At 49.5% G+C, this 12847-nt stretch overlaps 1 protein-coding gene across 1 annotated transcript in view; it reads right to left on the bottom strand.

Moving 5' to 3' along the window:
• MAPK4 (mitogen-activated protein kinase 4) overlaps positions 1 to 11683 on the bottom strand; it is a 108899-nt gene extending 97216 nt beyond the window's left edge. Inside the window, exon 1 of the mRNA XM_072133306.1 lies at positions 11509 to 11683. The gene's annotated coding sequence lies outside the window, so the exon portion shown is untranslated. The remainder of the gene's footprint in view (positions 1 to 11508) is intronic.
• Positions 11684 to 12847: the final 1164 nt, after the last annotated feature.

Here is a 12847-nt window from a genome sequence, read left to right as displayed (position 1 = left end):
GCAGCAGAGAGTTCATGTTAACCCCTGACTGGGGAAAAACTCACCCCATAAGCAGCCAAGGTGGAATCAATGGTTTCTTTTTAGGAAAAACATCCCTACTCCAAATGAGGTCCCCTAGATGAAAGGAAGGCGGTATTTTGTGTGAGTACTTCCTAGCCCTATATGAGTTTGGTTTTTAAGATTTGGGGAAAGGGACAAATGCCCACCTGGGTCTCAATCTCTACTAAGACCCAGGGTTGGGGAGATATACAGAATACCTAGTGGAATCATAGAAACAAAAACTCCAAACTTAATAGGGGGCTGGTAGGATCCGATGGCACCAATACCACCTCATATTGAGGAGTTCTGTTCTGTCTTAAAGGACATCTACCACCAGCGACTTGAATGAAGGGGAAGAGAAACTAAGACCCTCAAAGGGGAGGACCGGAAGAGTCCAAACAGGAGGTTCAGTTCTCTTCTGGGGAAGGTCTCACCAAAAAACATCATATTGGAGGAGACCTTTATCTGCTCAACCAACCGTTCACTTTCCAATGGCCTCACCGGTATCTGACATGTTTTACCTGCTGGAATTTGTTGTACCACCCCCTGTACACGGCACATCTGAGCAGTATATGTACAGTGGGGCACATTTACTAAGGGTCCAAATGCCGCATTTTCATTGGGTTTCGCACTTTTTTTCTGTTTTTCCCGGAATTGCCCCGGGTATTCGGCGCACGCGATCGAATTGTGTCACATCAGTGCCGGCTTGCACGTGACACAAATCGGGGGGCGCGGACGTCGGAAAACCGGACTGATTCGGACAAACCACAGAATTTAAAAAGCAAATTGTGTCACAAGATCAGCACTCCGGGAAGCACATACACCGGGAAGAAGAAGGTGAACTCCGGCGGACCTCAGCAGGGGAAGCGACACATGCAGGAAATTGGACGCACGATCTTAGTGAATCGCAGCAGCTCCAAATCCTCGTCGGACAAAGCAGGGATCGCAATGGGATGGGTAAATTGTGCCCCATTATGTTTTTAGTGTTGTGTCTAGTGACCCCATAAAGCAATAAACTATCCAACAACTTAACCTGGGTCGTTCAGTCTGAAGGATCACTTTAAGAGATGGTGTTATTCCCAAATCTAGCGATTTTCTTGCTGAGACTGAAACCTGCTTCTGTGCAGGAACAACTGACACAGATATATTCATGTATTCTGCTGGGGGGAGGTGGAAGATCTATTACTCAGGGTTACTGTACTCACACTAACCCCCCGCTGCCTCCCACCCAATACTCACATAATACACAGGATAAAAGACTCACAGCCTCAGCATCCACACAGCGCAGCCGCCAACTGCACAGCATAGGGAATAGAGGAGTTACTAGAAGTCTCCTTGCACTGCAGGTGTTGTGGGGAATCTGAACACAACATATAGATATAGATGCACTAATCAATAGTACAAGGGACTACTAGAAGCTGTGTCATCAAACTTATCAGACGAAAATGTTTCATGGCCATGGTACACAAGGCCCAGGAGGAACATGTCAGTGACTGGAGGACCACCATAGAGACATCCTAAAAGGTGACCATCTACCAGGGTCTACAGAGAGACTACAGACCGGCCCCCGTACCTGGAGACACTACCAGAGACCGCCAGATCCTGAGCCGCTACAGACTGAGCTCTGACAACCTCCTGGTCATTGAGTCCGGGAGGCACAGACACAGGTACGTGCCCAGGGAGAGCGGCCTGTGCCAACAGCGCCAGGACCAGGAGCCACCGAGGAGGAGGTCCACTTCCTGCTACACTGCTCCAAATCCTCAGCAGTGAGTGACATTCACTTCAGGAGACTCTCAGATCTCCTCCTGGGATTCTGCTCCATGGAGTTGGGAGAGAAAAACAATCCTGCTGGGGGAAGAGGAGACCACAATGGCCATAGCACAATATGTCACTGCCTGCCATAGACAGAGAGACCTGTGATACCAGGGACTGATTTACCCCCCACAATCACTCTGCACCCCATGTCCTCCATCCCTCACCTCATTTTCCACAATCCCCTATTTTCTAAATGCTATTTTTTATTTGGTCCTGCCAATAAAGCTCCTTTGTAACAAAGAAACTGTGTAAATATCCCTGGACTCTCCCCCTCATTAACACTTTGTCCAATCATAAGAAACTATTTTAACTAATCAATGGAAGGTTCTGAAAGCTGAACCGAATAGAAACTGTATAATGATGCCTCCTTGTAAAGTGGGTGTAAAGTATTGTGAAGAGGGATGTGGGTGGTCGTGGAGTGGGCAGGCAGGGCCGGTGGACAAATAACCCACCGGGACGGTGCACAGCAACTGCCGGCCAGGACTTGTCAGGGAGCCGTCTAGGTCATATCACTTAGCACTAGCGTATGATATATGTGCCCCCAAGTATTGGGGAGACTTCTTATGCATTACTACAGTATTACCACGTCCCCCACAATCCCTGTACCTGTCCCAGGTGTGTGCACTCGCTGCAATCACAGAACATGTCGTCCCTGGACCTGGAATATAATATCAGACATATAATACTCTCCTAGGCTGCAGTCCTGGTACCTGGGGTATATCTGGGGTGGGGGAGGAGGAGCAGTATATCTGGGGTGGGGGAGGAGGGGGGGCAGTATATCTGGGGTGGGGGAGGAGGGGGGCAGTATATCTGGGGTGGGGGAGGGGGGCAGTATATCTGGGGTGGGGGAGGAGGGGGGCAGTATATCTGGGGTGGGGGAGGGGGGCAGTATATCTGGGGTGGGGGAGGAGGGGGGCAGTATATATGGGGTGGGGGAGGAGGGGGGCAGTATATATGGGGAGGGGGGCAGTATATCTGGGATGGGGGAGGAGGAGCAGTATATCTGGGGTGGGGGAGGAGGAGGAGGGGGGCAGTATATCTGGGGAGGGGGAGGAGGGGGGGCAGTATATCTGGGGAGGGGGAGGAGGGGGGCAGTGTATCTGGGGTGGGGGAGGAGGGGGCAGTATATCTGGGGTGGGGGAGGAGGGGGGCAGTATATATGGGGAGGGGGTGGAGGGGGGCAGTGTATCTGGGGTGGGGGAGGAGGGGGCAGTATATCTGGGGTGGGGGAGGAGGAGCAGTATATCTGGGGTGGGGGAGGAGGGGGGCAGTATATCTGGGGAGGGGTAGGAGGGGGGGCAGTATATCTGGGGAGGGGGAGGAGGGGGGGGCAGTATATCTGGGGAGGGGGTGGAGGGGGGCAGTGTATCTGGGGTGGGGGAGGAGGGGGCAGTATATCTGGGGTGGGGGAGGAGGAGCAGTATATCTGGGGTGGGGGAGGAGGGGGGCAGTATATCTGGGGAGGGGTAGGAGGGGGGGCAGTATATCTGGGGAGGGGTAGGAGGGGGGGCAGTATATCTGGGGTGGGGGAGGAGGGGGGCAGTATATCTGGGGTGGGGGAGGAGGGGGGGCAGTATATCTGGGGAGGGGTAGGAGGGGGGGCAGTGTATCTGGGGTGGGGGAGGAGGGGGCAGTATATCTGGGGTGGGGGAGGAGGAGCAGTATATCTGGGGTGGGGGAGGAGGGGGGCAGTATATCTGGGGTGGGGGAGGAGGGGGGCAGTATATCTGGGGAGGGGGTGGAGGGGGGCAGTGTATCTGGGGTGGGGGAGGAGGGGGCAGTATATCTGGGGTGGGGGAGGAGGAGCAGTATATCTGGGGTGGGGGAGGAGGGGGGCAGTATATCTGGGGAGGGGTAGGAGGGGGGGCAGTATATCTGGGGAGGGGGAGGAGGGGGGGGCAGTATATCTGGGGAGGGGGTGGAGGGGGGCAGTGTATCTGGGGTGGGGGAGGAGGGGGCAGTATATCTGGGGAGGGGTAGGAGGGGGGGCAGTATATCTGGGGAGGGGTAGGAGGGGGGGCAGTATATCTGGGGTGGGGGAGGAGGGGGGCAGTATATCTGGGGTGGGGGAGGAGGGGGGGCAGTATATCTGGGGAGGGGGAGGAGGAGGGCAGTATATCTGGGGTGGGGGAGGAGGGGGGGCAGTATATCTGGGGAGGGGGAGGAGGGGGGCAGTATATCTGGGGAGGGGTAGGAGGGGGGCAGTATATCTGGGGTGGGGGAGGGGGGCAGTATATCTGGGGTGGGGGGGCAGTATATCTGGGGAGGGGTAGGAGGGGGGGCAGTATATCTGGGGTGGGGGAGGAGGGGGGCAGTATATCTGGGGTGGGGGAGGAGGGGGGGCAGTATATCTGGGGAGGGGGAGGAGGGGGGCAGTATATCTGGGGTGGGGGAGGAGGGGGGGCAGTATATCTGGGGAGGGGGAGGAGGGGGGCAGTATATCTGGGGAGGGGTAGGAGGGGGGCAGTATATCTGGGGTGGGGGAGGGGGGCAGTATATCTGGGGTGGGGGGGCAGTATATCTGGGGAGGGGGAGGAGGGAGGGCAGTATATCTGGGGCGGGGGAGGAGGGAGGGCAGTATATCTGGGGAGGGGTAGGAGGGGGGCAGTATATCTGGGGTGGGGGAGGGGGGCAGTATATCTGGGGTGGGGGGGCAGTATATCTGGGGAGGGGGAGGAGGGAGGGCAGTATATCTGGGGTGGGGGAGGAGGGGGGCAGTATATCTGGGGTGGGGGAGGAGGGGGGGCAGTATATCTGGGGAGGGGGAGGAGGGGGGCAGTATATCTGGGGTGGGGGAGGAGGGGGGGCAGTATATCTGGGGAGGGGGAGGAGGGGGGCAGTATATCTGGGGAGGGGTAGGAGGGGGGCAGTATATCTGGGGTGGGGGAGGGGGGCAGTATATCTGGGGTGGGGGGGCAGTATATCTGGGGAGGGGGAGGAGGGAGGGCAGTATATCTGGGGCGGGGGAGGAGGGAGGGCAGTATATCTGGGGTGGGGGAGGAGGGGGGGCAGTATATCTGGGGAGGGGGAGGAGGGGGGCAGTATATCTGGGGTGGGGGGGCAGTATATCTGGGGAGGGGGAGGAGGGGGGCAGTATATCTGGGGTGGGGGGGCAGTATATCTGGGGAGGGGGAGGAGGGGGGCAGTATATCTGGGGTGGGGGGGCAGTATATCTGGGGTGGGGGAGGAGGGGGGGCAGTATATCTGGGGAGGGGGAGGAGGGGGGCAGTATATCTGGGGTGGGGGGGCAGTATATCTGGGGAGGGGGAGGAGGGAGGGCAGTATATCTGGGGCGGGGGAGGAGGGAGGGCAGTATATCTGGGGTGGGGGAGGAGGGGGGGCAGTATATCTGGGGAGGGGGAGGAGGGGGGCAGTATATCTGGGGTGGGGGAGGAGGGGGGGCAGTATATCTGGGGAGGGGGAGGAGGGGGGCAGTATATCTGGGGAGGGGTAGGAGGGGGGCAGTATATCTGGGGTGGGGGAGGGGGGCAGTATATCTGGGGTGGGGGAGGAGGGGGGCAGTATATCTGGGGCGGGGGGGGCAGTATATCTGGGGAGGGGGAGTAGGGGGGGCAGTATATCTGGGGTGGGGGAGGAGGGGGGGCAGTATATCTGGAGTGGGGGGGAGGGGGGCAGTATATCTGGGGAGGGGGAGGAGGGGGGCAGTATTTCTGGGGTGGGGGAGGGGGGCAGTATTTCTGGGGTGGGGGAGGGGGGCAGTATATCTGGGGATTGCTAGGGGACTGTATTTGCACATTCTTTCCTTTCTCACCTCCTAGAATGGGAGAGATAATTGTCTTGCGGCCGCCCGTCCCCCGGGGTCACAATCAATGCTCGTGCTCACAGCTCTATCACAATATGACATTTCTATTAACAGCGGCCGGGAAAGGATGACAGTCACAAATACAATTTCACAGGTGAGGAAAAAAATAATAATAATAACTAGATGGCGAAAGCACGAAAATCTAATAAACCAAACGGGAATGAGGCCGGAGCAATGGATTTGTTTTATTCTTAAGGGGATATTCATCTTTACATGTAACTCTTTATATTTATGTCTTTTTATCAGTTCATGCTCCATTTTATGAGAAGCAAAGGTCCAAATCCCCTCTATAGACAGTGACCACTAGAGGGAGCACACGAGCTGCCTGTATACTGTTATACATAAACCAGTATACAGTATACAGGTCTATGCAGCATACAGAAGGAGAAACCGGCACAATTTTATCAATTTCTTTATACATAGATGAGTTACGGTGGGGCGAGGGTGGTCAAATTTGAAAACCTCTACGTGGCCCGTGACAGATTACAAACCCTCTGCTTGGGAATCTGGAATCAGATTTTACCCCATTGAACTTCTAGTCCCTCTGGTCCGGAATGAAATGTCCTTTGTAGAATTCCTTCTATTATGTGAAATCTCTATTTAAAACATCTGCTCCATAATCCATATGAAAATGAGCAGAGAGTCATATATTACAGGAGATGAGTCAAGTTTAGAGGCTACAGGAGGAGTGTCACTTCAGATCTCCTGCCGTGCACCCTCCGGACCCCAGCGCTGGGCACAAGGTGCTTGTCCAGCGCCGAAACGCGTAGTTCCTCTATATAATAATGAAAAGGATAAGATTTTAACAGAGACGCGCTATCATTGTGGATTCTTCTGACTTGCAAAAGTGATCTACTTCAGATCTTTTGATCTGTAGCACCTATAAATATGCATTGTGTCATATTAAAGATAAGAATATCATCTTTCAGATCATATCTTGCTTAATAATAATATTAATTCCTTTATTTATATAGTGCACACAGATTACGCAGTGCTGCACAGAGCTTGCCAGATCAGTCCCTGTCACCAATGGGGCTCACAATCTAATCATTCTACCAGTATGTTTTGGAGTGTGGGAGGAAACTGGAGGAAGCCCACACAAACACGCTTGTGGTTTTGTGAGCTACAGAAATGGACATACAGTTTAAGAAATAGGCAGGATTTAGATCTTCATCTGCAACTAGTATTTCCAACTGTAGCTCTCAGAAACACAATCCTTGTGTGTTGTGAAAGATGAGATTTTTATCTTTAATATGACACCCAAACCATGTTTCTAGGTCGGATAGAACACAGGATAGGGGCATCTGAAGTCACCCGCAAACTGCAGCTCTTGATACTTGGCTAATCTTAGGTAAAATATGACTTTTCTCTGTTCGGTGTCACATGACTTTGGAGCAGATATTTTATAGGTAAACAGGTGAGATTTCACATAAAAGAGGGAGTTCTAGAAAGGACATTTCATACCCAACCCGTGGGAGCTGGTAGTGTGATGGGGTAAAACCTTGTGACAGGTTCCCTTTAAGTGTTCCATTTCCCTACAGCGCCACCAGTGGTGAAATGAAGAATTACACAGTGTACATTCACATTAGTAATGGGAATTACGGCTCTTCTTAGTGAGTTGGCTCATTAGGCTCACTTCTGGCCCCTCAACGGCTCCCTATTAAATATATAATAGGGAGCCGCAGGCCAGTAAGTCACCCCACATCGCACCACTTTTAACCCGATTTTATGGGCTCACTGACGGGAGCGACCCATCACTAATTCACACCATTGTATTGTCTGTGTAATGCTGGACAGGACGGGTCGTGTAGAGCGGGAGACTCTCTTGGTGACTGTTCTCCTCTTTACCAGGAGATGAGGATCATTATGATCTTTGAAACCAGAACTTACATAAAACACAGAATGTTCTAAGAAACAAAGATGATACAATGGGGGTCATTTACTAAGGGCCCGATTCGCGTTTTCCCGACGTGTTACCCGAATATTTCCGATTTGCGCCGCTTGTACATGAATTGCCCCGGGTTTTTGGCGCACGCGATCGGATTGTGGCGCATCGGGGCCGGCATGCGCGCGACAGAAATCGGGGGGGCGTGGCCGAACGAAAACCCGACGTATTCGGAAAAACCGCCGCATTTAAATGCCGAAAATGTGTCGCTTGGGGAGCGCTCACCTTCACCTTCTATGGGATGGTGCATTCCGGGGCGTTAAGATTATTTTCGGCGCTGCAGCGCCACCTGGTGGACGGCGGAGGAACTACCATCTTAAATCCCAGCCGGACCCGAATCCTGTGCAGAGAACGCGCCGCTGGATCGCGAATGGGCCGGGTAAGTAAATGTGCCCCAATGTATGATATAATAATATTGATACAATGTATGATATAATAATATTGATACAATGTATGATATAATAATATTGATACAATGTATGATATAATAATATTGATACTATGTATGATACAATGATACAATGGGGCAAATTTACTTACCCGGTCCATTCGCGTTCCAGCGGCGGCTTCTCCGCTCTGGATTCGGGTCCGGCCGGGATTTAATAAGGTAGTTCTTCCGCCGTCCACCAGGTGGCGCTGCTGCGCTGAAAGTAAACTCATCGCGCCGGAATGCACCGAGCTGGACCAGGTGAAGGTAAGCGGTCCTTATGCGACACATTTTCGGTTTTTAAATGCGGCGGTTTTTCCGAATACGTCGGGTTTTCGTTCGGCCACGCCCCCCGATTTCCGTCGCGCGCATGCCAGCGCCGATGCGCCACAATCCGATCGCGTGCGCCAAAATCCCAATTCGCGTGCGCCAATTTAAGTACAAGCGGCGCAAAACGGAAATATTCGGGTAACACGTCGGGAAAACGCGAATCGGGCCCTTAATAAATGACCCCCAATGTATCTCCTGTGCATGTAGTAGGTGCCGGAATCACTATACACTGCACCCAGCGACACATTTAGCTCCGCTGCTTCTGCGCAGTGATTTTCTACCTAGCGACCATGATCATGGTTTCTAGCGGCAGCCCCTGCCCCCCCCTGGCGCTATCTACGAGCCTCACTGGCCACTTTCCAGCACAGCGCGCCGCATGTTTCCCTCATTAACAAGTGTTTTCTTCCTCTCTATATTCAGTTACTTGAATGAAATCCCACTCAGCGTGAAAAACAAATGCGCCCGTCACAGTCATCCTTCACGCTATTTATGTGCTGCCGCTTACACATGTAGCGGAGCTTAAAGGGGAACTCCAGCTATAGACAATACATGGGGTGTAAGCGTCCGATAATGGGGGGCAATCACCGATCACAAGAATAAGGATGCATAATAAATAAACACTAAAAAGTAATGCTGCTTCCCAACTTTGTCAGAAGGGAAAGTAGAATTTTTTAGACCACGCCTACTAATATACCCCTCCCCCGAGGAACTACAGCGCAAGTCAAAACTCCCAGGATCCCCCTTTTGCTTCAGAAACTACTGGGAAAACATATCTGACACCCCAAAAATGAATCAGAGAGGGGGTTTTCTTTTAGGTTTTCATCCGAACAGGGACGCCATATTTTAAGCCGACATATTGGATCAAGGACAAGTTTTTCCAATGAATATAACTTGGGAAGGAGGCGCAGTCACCAATTGTTAGCTATATGTCTACAGATAGGAAGGGGTTAGGCACAAGAAAAATGGAATGGGGAGTTCTCCTGGTGTAATACAGTAAGGTCTCTCACCTGTAGTAACATCCATCTCGCTCCAGGTCGGCGCTGGGATGGACATAGATAGGTAGGAACTGATCCATGGTAGAAGTGGTGAGCGACGCTCCAAGGAACTCAACTCCTTCATACGAAATTTTTTTAAAAATTGGATTCTTTATTAATAAAAGAAATGTGTTTTAGTCCAAAACATGGACCTTCATCAGGCTTTAGCGCCGATCACCACTTCTACCACAGATCAGTTCCTACATGTTTTCCAATGGGAAGGTGGTCGTGTGACATCAAGAAAGACCGGGGGGGGCGGGGGGGGGGGTCATTTATCTTATTCCCCCTTCTCTTAGCACTTTTTGCGCCTTTGTAAGTCTATTTTTTGTACCTCATTTGTTTTCTCGTTATATATCTTTGTCAAATGCAGTTTTTTTAGCCTTATTAGGTACACATTTTAAAAAAAGCTTTTGTAGCGCAAATCACATGTGTCATATAATCGCAAATCATTCTTAAATCAGGCGCGAGGAGCAGGAGAAATACAAAGTCAAATTAGGCACAAACCAGGAAACTGCTACATGGCGACCTCCGGGGAACTGCTGGGAAAAGGTGCAAAAATTTTTGCAAATACCCCAATGCACTCAAAAAGTCACTACTATGCAACCAATAATGGCGCAAATTTACAATTTTACTTGTGGTTTAACTGCAATCAACACAGAACTTTGAATCAATGATAAATTGATATTAGATGGATAGATAGATAGATAGATAGATATGAGATAGATAGATAGATAGATATGAGATAGATAGATAGATAGATAGATAGATAGATAGATAGATAGATAGATATGAGATAGATAGATAGATATCAGATAGATAGATAGGAGATAGATATGAGATAGATAGATAGATAGATATGAGATAGATAGATAGATAGATAGATATGAGATAGATAGATAGATAGATAGATATGAGATAGATAGATAGATATGAGATAGATAGATAGATAGATAGATAGATAGATAGATAGATATAAGATAGATAGATAGATAGATAGATAGATAGATAGATAGATAGATATGAGATAGATATATAGATAGATATAGATAGATAGGAGATAGATAGATAGGAGATAGATAGATAGATAGATAGATATGAGATAGATAGATATGAGATAGATATGAGATAGATATGAGATAGATATGAGATATATAGATAGATAGATAGATAGATAGATAGATATGAGAGATAGATAGATAGATAGATAGATAGATAGACACATAGATAGATAGATAGATAGATAGATAGATAGATAGATATGAGATAGATAAATATGAAATAGATAGTGAGAGAGATAGATATGAGTTACAAAGAAGAAAGTTAGGTAGATAGATATTAGTTATTAGTTAGATAAATAGAAGTTCTATAACTGTAGACCCTGGACTCTATGTTACTGCTCTGTGATGGAAACAAGCGTCATATTATAAATCTATAATCCGGATTCTTGGATCGCAGAGGACAGGACTCTCAGCCGCAGTATCTTGATGGTGTGAACCCCAGGAGCTAGCACTCTTAAACAAGTAAATCTTCTCTCTATGCAGCACGTTGTCCATCAGTCATCATCCCTGTACGGATCTCCAAGCTTTTGTAGGACTATAACACCCTGTAGTTTGCAGGGATTGCTGGGCATTGTAGTTCCACACGACTTCCCCATTTACACTACACATCATAGAGACCCAGAAATCGCCTGCGTCCTGATTGTGATTGAGAACTAGTGTCTGAATGGAGAGGGGGATGTGATCATACCTGGCAGAAGGGGGTACAGCCTGAATAACTACTACTCTCAGCATGCTCTGGCTACTACAAGACCTGACATTACACACAGCAACACAGAATACACTATGGATAATACTGCACTGTCTGAACTCGCGCTGAATCCAAGTCCATTGAGCACTTTGCACATAAAGGGATGTAATATATGATATACAATGTATACAGAGAAGCAGGGGAGTCCTCTGCCTGAAGGGTTACAATGCAGGTGAATAATCCCATCCCCACTATCCCCATGCACAGTGACTGCAGAGCATGGCTAATCTTCTTTGTGTATCTGCAGATGATTGCACTGGAGGGCAGTGCATGGCTGCAGAGCACTTACCATTGTGCCAGCTCCAGGCTGCTCCCTCCTCTTCCTCCATGCTTTGTTCTCTAGGCAGTGGGCACACAAGGCATCCTTCCCCCAGCCCTGCTCCTCTGTGTGTGCATCTCATCAGCTGCTCACTGCTCCCCCAGGACACACTGGAGTCAGCCTCCCCCTGCCTGTGTCATACCTGTGACGTCCACCAGGGGGAGTGCAGTGACATCAATCACTGGGCGGGCACCTGCTCTGTGCCACCTGCTGGGAAGGTGCCAGTCACCTGGGGACCCAGAGCACATGCCCCTAATACTGACTACATGTGATTGTATCCAGACTGTAATATGAGCTGAAATAATAACATTTTATAATTTTACTGTCAATGTTTATATGTATTTATTATACTATCAAATCAAATCCAATTCCATAAGAATTATATCCAACCCATAAAACTGTCAGTCCTGAGTCTGAATACAATGCAGGGAAGACTGACACATGTCACAGTACAGGGATAATACCCACAGTGATGTCACAGTACAGGGATAATACACACAGTGATGTCACAGTACAGAGATAATACACACAGTGATGTCACAGTACAGGGATAATACACACAGTGATGTCACAGTACAGAGATAATACACACAGTGATGTCACAGTACAGGGATAATACACACAGTGATGTCACAGTACAGGGATAATACACACAGTGATGTCACAGTACAGGGATAATACACACAGTGATGTCACAGTACAGGGATAATACACACAGTGATGTCTCAGTACATGAATAATACACACAGTGATGTCACAGTACAGGAATAATACACACAGTGATGTCACAGTACAGGGATAATAGACACAGTGATGTCACAGTACAGAGTTAATACACACAGTGATGTCACAGTGCAGGGATAATACACACAGTGATGTCACAGAGCAGGGATAATACACACAGTGATGTCACAGTACAGAGATAATACACACAGTGATGTCACAGTACAGAGATAATACACACAGTGATGTCACAGTACAGAGATAATACACACAGTGATATCACAGCACAGGGATAATACACACAGTGATGTCATAGTACAGAGATAACACACACAGTGATGTCACAGTACAGGGATAATACACACAGTGATGTCACGGTCCAGGGGATAATACACACAGTGATGTCACGGTCCAGGGGATAATACACACAGTGATGTCACAGTCCAGGGGATAATACACACAGTGATGTCACAGTACAGGGATAATACACACAGTGATGTCACAGTACAGGGGTAATACACACAGTGATGTCACAGTACAGGGATGATACACACAGTGATGTCACAGCACAGGGATAATACACACA

Source organism: Engystomops pustulosus, chromosome 1 (genome assembly GCF_040894005.1).
Source record: "Engystomops pustulosus chromosome 1, aEngPut4.maternal, whole genome shotgun sequence".
In the NCBI taxonomy this organism is placed as follows: domain Eukaryota; kingdom Metazoa; phylum Chordata; class Amphibia; order Anura; family Leptodactylidae; genus Engystomops; species Engystomops pustulosus.
This window is presented reverse-complemented; position numbering and strand designations above follow the sequence as displayed.